Source organism: Lygodium microphyllum, chromosome 27 (genome assembly GCF_053477565.2).
Source record: "Lygodium microphyllum isolate KBCC chromosome 27, Lygodium_microphyllum_v1.1.10, whole genome shotgun sequence".
Lineage (NCBI taxonomy): Eukaryota > Viridiplantae > Streptophyta > Polypodiopsida > Schizaeales > Lygodiaceae > Lygodium > Lygodium microphyllum.
This window is the reverse complement of record NC_141161.1, coordinates 40,719,065-40,733,569: the sequence shown is the minus strand read 5'-3', so window position 1 is coordinate 40,733,569 and position 14,505 is coordinate 40,719,065. Positions and strand designations below refer to the sequence as shown.

The 14,505-nt window shown below is 40.4% G+C and overlaps 1 pseudogene; it reads right to left on the bottom strand.

Annotated features, from left to right (window-relative positions):
• Nucleotides 1-5,919: 5,919 nt before the first annotated feature.
• On the bottom strand, nucleotides 5,920-6,659 carry LOC148012245 (CDPK-related kinase 3 pseudogene; annotated as a pseudogene).
• Nucleotides 6,660-14,505: the final 7,846 nt, after the last annotated feature.

Genomic DNA, 14,505 nt, shown 5'->3' with positions numbered 1-14,505 from the left:
AACTGATACAAACAATCTGCTATGTGTGCAAAATGAGGTATCCAAATCATATAAAACACACAAGCACCAATGAATCTCCGTACCTCTGAAGTAGTAGAACAATACTCTGCAATCTTGCCTATAGCATTCACCTTATTAGGTGAGGGTTTTCTGCCATAATATCCACACATATGTCCAACAATGACAACCTCATTCACTCCAAAAAAAGATTTTTGCCCTGAAAGTGTCAAGTTCACTTCTTCTAACCTGGCCAAAATCTTCTCACATGCTGAAATATGATCAGCCACAAAGTATCTGCATCCCTGCTCATTTAAGCTCTCATTCTTCTCTTCTTCTGCACACCCCTTAATGGGCACATCATCCAAGAAAGGCATAGTAAGCTAAGGTATGTAATCACGAAGGACCTTATGCATGGCATTCATCATATGCGCAACAGAATTAGTGGCACCTTGAGGCAAGGTACACATCCTGACAAGCCCAATAGGAGTTCTCATGGTGGTTATGTCCCTACTTTCCAAGGCCAGCTGAAACTGATCATATTCTGAATACAAATCACCCAAAGAATAGATGGCACGTCCAGCAAATGCCTTTGCAAACTCATCCACAACTGGACCTATACCAACATTCCTGATAGTAACTCTGTTCACTGGCTGCATGTCCTGAATAAATCGAAGAGTGCCATTCTTCTTTGGAACTGTAAACCACCTGTTTGAGTATGGTGTAGATGAAGGCTCAAGGATTCCCATCCTGATTTTCTCATTCAATAAATCAATCAGCTTTGGCAAGTGTGCTTTAGGCACTGGAATAGGTTGTAGATTCCATGGGATATGAGGAATAGTAAAAATGACCATAGGAGCAACAATATCAGGATTCACACATCCAATCTCATGTGGGAAAAAAGAAAATCCCCTTCCATGACACTCAAGCATCTCTTGAAAGCATTGCTTCTCTATGGGTAACAAGAAATCACCATTTCCAATTTTCAATTCAGCAAGAGTCTCTGCTGAAAATTTATGACCAATATGCTCCGGATTCCTCAAAATTTACTGTTTAGCAGCCCTCTCTATTTGCTGATCACTGTCAGGTGGAAGCGGTACAGCAACCGGCTTCACCTTCTTATCCACAGTTTTGAATTTCGTGTCAACCCTGGCTTCATTATGCTCTTCTGCATTACATAAACCTTGCTGTAAATCAGCAATTCAGCACTCCAATGGCTGAATATTCTCAGCCCTCTGCTCTATGGACTGCATAGGAACAGCCCCAAACTTTGAATGCTGAAATATTTCAGCAGTAAACTTTGTTGGCTGAAAATTTTCAGCCCTCTGTCTCTCTAAAAGCTGATCATAACTAGCTGGAAACTCTGTTTGCTGAATTTCTTCAGCACTCAACACTCTTTGCTGAGTTTCCTCAGCCTCTAACTCAATCTGTGACATAAAATCTGCAATTTCATGAAACATGTCCAGGGACTGCACTAATACATTACCGTGACAATTCAGCATATCAGTTTTCAGCATATCTCCCATCTCTGTCATCATATCTGCACAAATCACACTGTCATACATCCCATCTATGTGCTCATCATCCTCCAAAATTCCTGCATTTTTCAAATTTTTCTCCTTCCTGCATATATACTGCCTGGCAGCTCTAGGCAACCTAGAAGTCTTCTGATAACTCATCGAACTGTTTGCTGAAATCCCAACAAAACCGGAGGAGAAAACACCGCTGCCAGGAGGCGAGAACTCCAATCTCCTCTCCTCTGTACCACCGTTGTCTCACGAAACGGGGGTACCTAATGAAAACCCGAATCCCTCGCAGTGGGCAAAGGTGCATCTCTGAGAGTATCTCTATTTCTAACATGGTTCACACATACAGTCATAAACTGAATTGCTCTCATACCATCTTTACTGCGAATCCGTGCATAAGCAGATCCATCATCCATGACCTTTGTTTCCATGCGTATCTCTGTAATGAATGGTTGACCAAGAATTATGGGATAAGAGCATGAATCCTGCACAAAGAAATGAAAATCCTCCTCCACATCACCAATAGAAACCCTGACACTAGGACAGGCAGCATATAAATCACCTGCAGTGTTATTGGCAGCTCTCATACGCCACCCATGCTCTACATCCATAGGCCATCTGTTACTCTCATAAACTCCACGAACTATGAGATTAATCTCTGAACCATGATCCAGCAATGCAACATAAGGCACCTCTTTCTCTCCAATCTTTACCATCGTCTCTGTAGTTGCCCTAGCCCAATGGCTCCGCGAAAAGTGACTACGCGGTATCATGACAGGCTCATCAATTTCAGCATAATGCATAGGCTGAACCCTCTTCTCTACCTGCGAAAAAACAGAAGCATTATCAACCATAACCTCATCATCATCCTCATCCAACTCCCCAATCAAAACTCCCTGTGTATCAGTGGTAGACAATGCATGTCTTTTCCTCTTCAAGACCTCCTGAAACTGATCCTGAAACTCTCTTTTTGAGATGCCCAAAAATCTCAGAAATAGTGAAAGTCACCTCACTACCAAGTATCTTATCATTAAAGATTTTCTTCATGTCTGTAGATGTCTCTATATCGGACATCAATCTGAATCCTGTCTGCTTTCTCTCTCTAGGCTCTTGCCTCTTTTCTTTCTTTTAAGCATCCTCCATCTGTCGATCTGGCCCTGGTCTTGAAGACGGTCCTGCAGTAGGTGGAGTAACAAACTCACCCCCTCTAGTCTTCTTAGCTGCACTTGGATTTTCTTCATCCCTCTTACGCTTCTCCTCAACAAGTACATCTGCACCATGAGACTTAGCCAAATAAGCATAAATAGAATACCTGTCAACAGGCGAGTCCCAACCTGTCTCTGATCTGATGCTAGAGCCTGCACTAGTCAAAACAATTTGCTGAATTTTCCCCTTGTTTGCAGTCTCCATAGCATATGTCCATAGCGCTGACTGAGTCTCTCAACCCTTCTCAATCTGGACTCCATATACAAAAGCATCACCTCTAGCTGTCACATAAGAAGTACGCGCAGCCGTGTCCTCCACTAACTTCTTCATTCCACCTTTACCAAAGTTGGTAGCAAGTGGAGCTCCTGTCTCAGTCAACCAAATCTTACCATCTTGCCCCCAATATACCAAATTCTACCTCCTTGCATCCTGGAAAGAGTCACAATCCCTGCAATGCTGATGGTCCGTACTATCACACCAAATACATCTCCGATCTCTCCTAGGTGCATTAGGAGCACTCCTAGGTGCAGTAGGAGCACTAGAAGAAGTAGTAGGCATAGTCGAAGCAAACTGCTCCTTCAACTTTCCCACCAACTCCGCTTTGACTGACTCCAGTGTCAAATCTGTGATGCCTTTGATTATGTCATCAAGAGAGGTAGGCACCGATGGAGCGGATGGTTTTGGAGCAGAAGGTGTAGGCATCGGTCGTGGAACAAGAGGAATAGGTGGAGTGGAAACAGTAGGCACTGGCATAGGCCAAGAAACTGACTGAGGAAGAGAAGAAATGACAGGGATAGAAGTAGACATAGGAGCTGATGATGGTGTAGGTGTCATGGAATCATTCTGTAGGCGAGTCTTCCATATGCTCCTCTTGGTCAAAGTCGAGACTGCATCCTGAGCATCCTGCCAATCCGTTTTAAGACCCATAGGCTTCGTGCGATCTTCAAGAAGCTCACCCAATTCTTCTTGAAGAGCAAGATCTGCAGCTTGCAAGAAAAGCTCAACTTTTTCAACATCCAATGCTCTTTGTTCAATGGCATCAAGCTGACTATACCTCTCTTCGAATTCTCGAATCAACTCCGAAGCAGCGAGACCTTTGTTTGGCATGTAGACCCACTCTCGGAATGACCGCCGAGTAGCCATACCAAAGTCCTCAAGGAAGTATTCTTCTTTCAAGGCCTTCTCAAAATCTTGCCAATGTGTATTTTGAATAAAAAGATCAGTCACTTTTGTCCTCAAAGCAGGTGTGACAAGACGAAGGAAGTACTTACTCATAAGTCCAGCAGGAACTCCAAAAAACCCCATCTTGATCTCATATGTCTTCAAATATGCTGAAACATTACGCCCGTCAAATATCTTCTTCTCATTCTCAACTGCTTCAATAGCCTTAGTCGCGCTGTTTGTATTCTCCTGCTCCGAATAGAGTTGCCTTTACTGGGACAACTACTGTTGATGCAATTGTTGCTGCTGCTGCATATACAATTGTGTTTGCTGATTTTGGAGCTGCATATACATGGACATATTCTGCAAAATCTATTTTAGATCCTCTGTTGAAGTACTTGACGCAACAGTCATTGATGGAGCTGAAGTAGACGCAGTTGGAGTTGTAGAAGAAGCTGAAATAGAGGCTGAAGTATCTCCCATCCTGAAATTTCTGTGACGCTTTCACGTCGGGTTCACCAAAGATGTCGAAGGGTTTTTGAAAGCAAAGTCGCAACCACAAAGGACCTTGATTAATTTCAGGATAGAAGATCAATCATACAAATAAGCAAGATAAGAGGATTTGTGAGCAGCAAAAGCACTAATATTGTGCCAGAAAAATCTGCAGAATCCACTATTCAATCAGCTAAATATTTCGACAATCTCTGAAACTCTTGACCAATATATATCAGTCCTCAACTCTTTCGCTGATAGATATCAGCCCTCAATAACTTTGGAAACCATAAAATTACAGCCTATGTCTCAATATGCTGACATACAATAGCAAACTCTATCTCTTGTTGAGTGATCTCAGCTATCTACTCATCTCTCATAGAAACTGTAGTCTTTGGATGCATAACAAGGAAAGAATCCTGCACATAACTTAAACTCTCTGTAGTACTCTCTGCATATTCCATGTTTGAAGGTGGCTTTGTTGGGTAAAACTCCCTGGCATGAAGCAAAAATTGAAGAGTTGAAGTAAGCCCTATTCTTTACGTGCCACTCAGTGCATCCATATCCTGAGTTGCACCACCATAGCTGCTATGACGTGCATTCAGGTGAGCTCTTGTGCTGAATCCCTGCATTATATTTAGTTCATAGTTTTGAAAACCTTGGGCAGGTGTCCAAATAAGCCTGTGTGTCCATATTCCTGTGGAAGAGCATACTCGGACAAGAAAATTCTGAGGGAGAGGGAAGCTGTATTGTGTATTCCCTTTGAAGCAACATCATCAACAAAGGAAGGATTGGCACAAGCGGCGGTACTGAACTCCAAAGGAGAGCTGAATCCAAACTTATTGCTGTGATTTAGCAACCTGTGAGCTTTAAATCGTTGTGCAGAGCAGAACTCGATTTGGAGTAAGCAGCTGGTAGTACTTTTGCATCAAGCTTCTCGAGGTGGTTCTGGAAGAAGCGCAGAGAAGGATCCTGAAGAATCGAAGGATTGCTTTTGTAGAGTTGGATGAAAGGCTTGAGCATGTATGACATTCTTCTTGTATTTCCATAGCTTGTCGGATACCTCACGCTCTTTAATTGCAACTTATAATTCTTCCATACTCCAGCGAAGTTCTGCAGCCTCCTCTTTCGATCAAACTACTATTGCCACTGTGACCTCTGCGCGAGGGAGAAAACACCCTGTCAGAGGATGTAGAATTGCGGGTTTATCATGGCTGCGATGTGATGGGCTCCGTCTCAAACTAGAATGAGATCTTTCCCCCATAGAAAATTTCTCTCCTTCCAGAGCCTCCTGTTTTTCTTGCTTTTTCTTCCCCCAGCTAGACAATACGCCTCCCAGAAAAGCTCAAAAACTGGCCAAATAAGAAGCTCGCTGCGCATAATGCGCAAGTTTGATGCATAGTCAATGAAGCTTATCCCCATGATCAATCCAGTCCCATGTTCTCTTGGCTCTGGTTTCATGCCTCACATCACCAAGGCTGAACCATTTCAGCACATGACCATCCTTTTGAAATTCAAAAGCTCCTTCTCCCTGTCCTCAGAAAAGCAAAACGGCCAATAAAGCTCTCCTTTTTTTCCATAATAGCCTCAGAAAAGCATTTCTCAGAAAAGCCTTTCGGAAGTTCTCAAGAGTGACACGCCCATCCTTATTAGGTTCTAACAGGGTATACTGGGCACGAAGATAAACCAACTCATCTTCTGTAAGAGTCCTGGACAAAGCCTTTAAAGCTGCTCGTTTCAAAGGTGACGATCGGAGATAAGCTTTCACCAACTTGTAAACCAATATATCCAAAGGAATCTTATTATCTCCACGAAGCCAGGGGTGCAAGGCATCTCATCAAAACTGGGATTAGCACGGATCACAGCCCGAAATATCCCCGACTCAGTGCGAGCCCAAAAAGGCCGATTTCCACAAAGAAGAATATAAGTAATAACTCCAATTCTCCAAACATCAGCCTCTGTGCTGTATGATCGATGAAGAACTTCAGGTGCAACATAGTAGGCACTTCCCACGATGTCATTAAGTCTCTCCTCTGGCTTGACAAAATCCAACAGACCGCAATCAATAGCCTTCATTGGTGCAGCTTCATCCTTCGTTGTGAAAAGAAAATTCTCTGGCTTCAGATCCCGATGAACAACACCTTGTAAGTGGCAGAAGGATACTATGTTCAAAATTTGAACCACAATAACTTTTGCATCCTCCTCAAAGTATCTTCTGCCCCGTGAGAGAATGCGATCCAACAGCTCTCCTCCCTCGCAAAGTTCCATAATCGGCATATCTTGAAATAAGTGTAGCCCATGAGATTGCATCTCGAGTTACTAGTCTACCAAAATTCCTTATTCTTCTCCGTCTTCAGTATAGAATGAAAGAGCAAACATAACAACTAAGTATGTACAAAGTATCAAATCACACACACGACTTTTGGGTGGTTTACACATCTCGAATGCGCAACAATACGACACCGCATTTTTTAATGCGCTTATAGATGTGAAAATAAACGCACAGATTTTTCATTTCTCATAAAGTCCCTAAATATGATCAAACATCTTAATAGTTACTATTTTTTAGAATACATTACCAACTTTACTTCTTTGTGGTCTAATATAGCTTACCCAATCGTACTTCTTTGTGCATCTTGGTGCATTGTTCTTTGGATGTGCGCATTCAATTCTAATACTATAACACAACAAACATTATATGTATCACAAAAGTAAATGGCTCTTAATTGATATTTTAGTTGTTTTTGAGTATTACAAATATACATTCAATCATTCAAAGCTAATTATATGCTAGAATGAATGATCAATCTCATCTTCAATGAGATCGGCCCTTGCTAGACTATCTACCTCTAGGTCTATGTTACCAATAGGCAATGAAACAAATAAGCCTATCCCACTGTCAGATATATTGCTATGCTTAATTTCTTCATCATCATCTGCAGCCATATTGTTATCCTCTTTTGCGCTTCCTTGAACATCCTCGCGGGGATTATCTTGCACTGCATCATATATATCATCGATTATGGAATCATCATGTACATTATCATTGATTGTTGGATTCTCATCAACTATCTATACGTTGGTAGCATTGCCATATATTGGTTTTGAACGATTAGATATGGGGATAACGTGCCACCATCGGTTATTGTTTACCATTGGGTGATACACAATCTGCATTTTAAAAACATAAAGTAAGTAACTTAGATATTTATTGTACTTTGAGAATGTATCAAGAAGTAATATATATGAAAATAAATAGCTTCTAATGTACCTGCTCGCATTGTTGAGGTAGTACGAATGTGTCATTCTTGCCTTGGTGAAATTTTGTAGAGTCAATCACTATAAAACCACTTGGATGACGTCTAATTGTGCAATGCTCGCCCGTTGTTACTACTTCTTTAAACCACTTCACATCTAGTACATATATAAAAAATCGCCTAAAGTTAAGCTTCAAAATATCTTGGATCAAGCCACAATAACCTTCCATGGTGCCATTGGTATCCTGGAAGTTTGCAAGGATACCATAATCCTGGGTATTTCTCTTATCATCTATACGTTGAGTTAAATAATGTTTGCCTTCACACTAAATAGCATTGAACAATGTACACTAGTAGTACATTGTTGAGATTATATTAATGATTTAGTTAAAAATGAAACATGTAAAATTATTATATCATATATAGCTAAAGATAATTTAATTATAAGTATGTCTCACCTTTGATAACCAACCTTGTGCGTATTCCCACTCCTCTTGCAATATATCCATCGCCTCCTCTTTTTCCATCTTCTCAATTTATTCATGTAGCCAATCTATCTCAATATGATGTGGAAGCGCACTTAAATGTTCTAGATATGGGATATTACATCCATGTCTAGTACAAAATGCTTGCCTTTCGCTTACTCTTATTGCCCTTGCTTCTTTATATAGTGTCACCGATTTTCTCATTACTTCAATATTAAGTACACAAAATACATTTAACTTACAAAGTTTCTCTTTCATTAGCACTTTACTCATTCCTTTTCCTTGAGGTATTATAGAGTTCATCCTCAAATCTTCATCATCTTTCCATATTCGTGGTAAAGAGGGGTCCACTTTGGTAAGATATTCAAAGATTTGTTCAAGGGATGATTGCACTAACCAACCCTCAGTCATGCTTCTCTCTTGCCGTGCATTTTTCCTTACAAAATATTTTAGGGTTTTCATAACGCGCTCTAGAAAAAACATCCACCTTGCATGAACTACCCCACAAATTACGATCTCATCAATCAGATGTACGAATAAGGGTACTTGAGTAGTCAAAATAGAGTGAGGAAAAGTTTCTTCCACCAAACAAACCACCTCAATGGACAATACTCGAGCCTCTTGCAACGTATTTGGATTGATTTCCTTCTAACTCACAAATCTACCAACATGCAATTGAGAACGATGATTAGTTTTGTCCTTAAATTCAAGCGGGTTTACTACGTGATGTTTATAATATGTAAACTAAAAAAAAAGTATAATGTATACATACCTCGTGAGCTCACCCATCTTGTAAATGATATCATGCACATCTTTTGAAACACAATGAGATATGCTAGTAGGAAGGATGAACTATATGTAAATATTCATACATTGTTAATTAGTCTACATAGTTACTCCATTAATTAATATGTTTATGGCTATGAAAATCCTTACCTAAATCATTTTGTGCCAATCGTGAGACTGCAAACCAGATAGTTACTCCACACCTCTTTTCTTTTCTTTATGAAGGCTCCCTTGAGGCATCTCATATATCCTGTGGGACTTTGATAACATCCAAGGTACATGTGGTAACTCGATCTTTTCTCTAGGTCCAATGCGTAGCCAAGCTCCTCTCATACGTCCAATGCTACATAAATCCTCCCTTACATTGACAGAATCATGAGCCCCGATTAAGTGATCCCATAATGTAGAGGCAACATTCTTGAATATATGCATGGGGTCCAACAGGTGATTGATCTTGAGTTTAGTCCAATATGGGAGACAAAAAATATATAGATAATCTAAGGCAAAAACAATATATTATTTCTCGTTCTCATAATGGAGTATACTTTAAAGACAAACAAAATAAGTAAACTAGTTACTGACTCATACCGAGTGGAGGATGATCATTGGCATGTGTCCAAGTGTCCTTCCAATCTTAAATGGTTAGAGATTCTGGAGTTCTTCCATTAGTGGAGGGAGCATATTTGGGGTGGTCAATAGGAAGAAAACGGTGATGATTGTCATAGATAACCTTTTTCAGGCGTGTCAATCTAGAAGAAACCAGAGAGGGACCGCAAATTGGACATGCATGATATCCTGATACAGTTAAACATGTAGAAACAAGTGGATTAATGATGACATATATTTGATTAAGGGTAAGAATAAATAAAATAGAGTACGCAACTACCTGAATACTCTCCATAGCTTGAAAAGTCATACATGGTCGACAACAACATACCCTTTAAAGTGAAATCTCTAGAGGACAATGATGCACTCACATCTTGCACCTCAATACCTCTCCATACATTTCTAGCTCCTTGATCAAAGGCTCTAAGTAAACGTCCATGTTTTTTACTTTGTGTTTTTCAGGAATCAAAAGGGACAACATTACGTGTCTTTTTTTTATTACCATGGACTGAGGGATATTATAGTTCACCAATACCACTGGCCATGCACTATATGAGATGCTTTTGATACCAAATGGATTTATTCCATCTAATCCTAGACCAAATCTTAAATTTCTGGACTCTTCTTTGAAAGTAGGCCATAAATTGTCTATGTGTTGCCAAGCTGGTGTGTCTGAAGGAATTCTCCACTTTTCATCACTTGAATGGTGACTAGCATGCCATGACATGAGTCTCGCAATAGATTCACACTTAGAAATATGTTGAATACGTGGAATAATAGGAAAATGTCGCAAAACCTTATGAGGCACATCCATTGATTTCATCTCCTGGTTGTATCTTGGTTCACCACAAATAGGACACTGTCGCACAGATGCATGATCCCCATGAAACAAGATACAATCATTGACACATGTATGGATTTTAACGTAATTGAGACCTCCAAGAGATATCAAAAAACGCCTTGCTTGCTCCCTTCTAGTTGGTAATTTATTTCCATTTGAAAGCATTTGTGACAATAATCTACATATATTGTGTAAACAGAGTTAACAAACCGCGAATTTTGTCTAGAAGCATTTATGAACTAATATCAAATGATACATACTTCAATAATGTATTGAAGCTAGCATTACTCCATCCATAAATGGTTTTTAAGTTCAATATCTCGAGAGATACACGTAGAATGGAGTATGTGCAACCTTCGTACAATGGAGTTTTCAATGCTATGTGTAGTGGGTCATCTGTCTCTCTAGTGGTGCCCTCCCCCCGAACCTCATGGGAAAATAAATCGTGCACCATGTTGTCCAAAATCTCTTCCTCCAAAACTTGATGGGGCATTTGAAGAGGGCTGCTATTGTCGTCATTAGTCTCTACTCCTCTTGAGGACTCTACCTCCTCACGTCGACGCTTCGCAGCCTCTCGATGCCCTAGAGGGACCATTTCAGGATGTGGTACTGCATCCTGCTCAATAAGAAAAAGGAGGTTTTGTTTAATGGTGAAGACACAACATACACTATAAGGAAACAAAGCAATAGTGACGCCGGTTAGCGATACATAATAGCAGCATTATTGTTTGCGTCGCAAATGTGACGCAAATAGTGACGCCCCACAAAGAACGAGAGGAAACCTATAAAGCCTTATAAAGCCAATTCCGAAAGACGGTGCAAGAAGTCACAAAGGGAGTTTTGCGTTCGAAGGAGACAGGCCAAGATCATAAGTCCGCGACCAAGGTGAGAAGGTCGAAGTCTCGATGGCTCCTAAAAAGGCTCAAGGCACAAACGCAGGAGGATCATCTCCTAACATCCATGTGGACATTTCACCACAAGTCCAGGTTTTCCTCCTAATTTTGTTTTACGTCATAATATTTCAATTGTGCATGATTCATTTATGAAAATTAGGATGCATTTTTTTTCGATTGAAATACATTGGCTAAATTAAAGGAAATAACTTCAATCAAAGAATCGGTCATTTGTATTAAATGAATGAAATAGAAGAACATAAGATCTCTATGCATTCCTAGCAAGTGGTTTTTATGCATTGCAAAATAATGAACTTAGATTAACTAAATACCCATCTTTGCAAATCAAAATAATGATAGTACACTTTGATTATGCATGGAAGGAATAAATCGCATGTCGCATTATTGAACATCCTTTCTTCGAATTAATTCTTTAAAGAAGGTTGCTAACAACAATAGGAAATTGCTAGGCATGGAAATGGTTCTTAAATCTGCGGAAAGTAGATTAAAATCTAGTCAATTGGCTTAAATCTCAATCAACTACAAATATTTACGAAAGGTTGTGTAATACTCATTCAGCGTACGAATATCTTAGTTAGAAAAGAAGTAGGAAAAATGTTGCATGGTTCACATTAAACCCTAACACTTAGTAGCATAAATCTTGAATGCATGTTCTAGATGAATCAATAGAAGTTATGCCGTAACTTAGCATATGCTTTGATTTTAATCAGAAAATTAGGGTTTGTAAATCTACTCAAACGTCGGCAATGAATCAATGTGGTTACGAAAATGGTATCGTAAATATCTTCAAGAATATACAAGTAAATTGATTTAAACCTAAACACTTAAACCCCGGGAGGGACTCGTTTAGAAATATTTAATTCAATGCAACATATCCCAAAGAGCTAACTAGGGTTTAGCACGTTGAGGACATGACCTAATCGCTCTTATTACTAAAGTTGAAACTCTTAAACCTAAAGACTTGCCCACATTCACGGAATGTAGGGACAATAGGACGTACTTGCGAGAGATGATCTAGGTTTCTACCCTAAGGATCGCTCACTAAAAAGATGAAACTCGGTTTGAATTTGGAACCTTAGGACCGAGAATATCGGCCTAGTGCAATCAGGAACGGGTTGTTATGAAGACACCCTAACCCTGTTTCCTATCTAATCATGATTTCGTGATTAGAAGACGCCATTGGATGGGTAGAATAGTCCCATGAATTAGGTGCGACACTTGGCAATAAGTTACAGAGTCGCATGATCTTGTGATTTGATCACAAGGGAATGACCAATTCCTCAAAATGAGATTGGCAAATTCTTATGCAAGTTTATCATGCAAGAGGATGAATAATCTTCCTGATATAGTACCTTTCGTCGGTAAAGTACCCAAGATATGGGGATTAGATATTTGCTTGGAAGCAAAAGACCAATCAGTAAATTGGAATAACATATGTACTGCTATTTGAACTTAAGATATTGATTAAGTCGGGTTAATAGGGTATGGCCCTAACCCAAGGATATAGGGTTAACAAATAAACCCTTGGGGATCTTGCCAAGTTGCAATTGATCCGGATTGAGTGCTGGATGCATTTGGAAAGAAGGATTCACTCCTTAGCAGTTGGCCAAAAATAATGACCACTAGAAATGATTGTGCTTGTAACAGTTTAGAGAGCACTGTTTGCTTTGTTTGCTCAAAGAATTAAAGGATGAATGGTTATCTAATGCTTCAGGTTGAAGGCCTAAAGGGACAGGCAGCTTCACTCACCCCCGAGTACCTGCCTGACCCTAACCAAGGGGGTTGTTAACCGCGCCAGGAAGGTGGACTGAACCCGCCGCCAAAGGTCTCTCTGTTGAGTGCTGCTTGGAGCAGGAGGACGCTTGGGTGCCAGAGAGGGCTCTCGCCGCAAATCCCTCACCTTCCGGGCCCTCCACAAGAGGCCAACGTGACTCGGGATTGGATCTCAAGGCGCGCATACTAGTCTACGGGTGGAATCTTGGATTAGTGATCCCTGTGGATTGCTTGATAGCCTTCAGGCGGATTATGGATAAGCCTACAGGCTAGACTTTATAAATGTATTTCAAAGATAAATATGATAAGCTGTTGAAAAGAAACTTCTTTGACATTACTTTTCTATGTCAAGTGCTATGATTACGTGAAGGAACCAATGCCTAATGGGTTGATTAAGGAAGCTGATTGATACATGTCGAACTAAATGTGGTAGGTAATTAAATAACTAAAACAACTTGAGGAAAGTGCGCTGAATGTGGCCATGGGTTTGTCGTATGGATGGGTGTTCCCGGTTGGCCGGGAACTTTTCTCAATCATGATGGACAGCAAGAAGATCGTTCAAAGAACACAAACAGCAAGAGTGTTGTCCTAGAATCTAAGTTACAATAATCCCAGTTTACGCTGTTTTAGGGGAATGGAATGGGACTATGCCTTATGGTAGAGAGGTCGAGCCTTGCATCCCTCTTGTTTCCCATTCTCCTTGAACCAAGTACAACGTGAATCCGCTTCGGACCTAGTGTTTCTGCGTAAAGTAGTTCTCTTGGGGTTCGATGCTAGTTGCCGTTTAGGAAATGACCATTAGAGAAAAACCTTGATTCAGGTCGGTTCTAAGTGGGAATGGCCAGAATACTTCCGTTATGTGGCAGACGCGGGAAGTCCTAGATTGCAAACCCCGTGACATTCCATGGGAGTGCCAAGCGGAGCTTTCTAGACATCCTTTTCGATGGACTGCTAAGATTTGTCCTGAAGATTAGAGGCGGACACGTTACAGTTGGTATCAGAGCGAACCAACGAAGGATTTGTTTTTAACAAATCTTGATTAGATGAAGTAAAGCAAATGTTACTGTTCTGAACATTTCCTTACTTTCAATGTTGTCTTGAAAAATTATGAATCATGAAACAAGTTCTTAGTGATCGGAGTCATGTTTATGACTGCGATGCATTCCCCGGATTATCAACAAAGGGTTGAGATTATGAACATCCTAGAGCGTATTTATAATTCATCGCCTTTGTATATGGAACGAAGATGGATGGGTACCTCAAGAATCTACTATATAGCTGCCCACCAGTTTGCATACCTTCAAACCAACCTAAAAAGGATCAAGTGGTTGGAAGACCTGAAGATCGTGAAGCTATTCATTTTTTTGGAGGCTCCGTAAACTCAACTTTACATATTTGAGGTCAGAGGGTTGAGCTGAACTCATATGTATATGAGGAAGTGACCCGTGTAATCCCCACCGA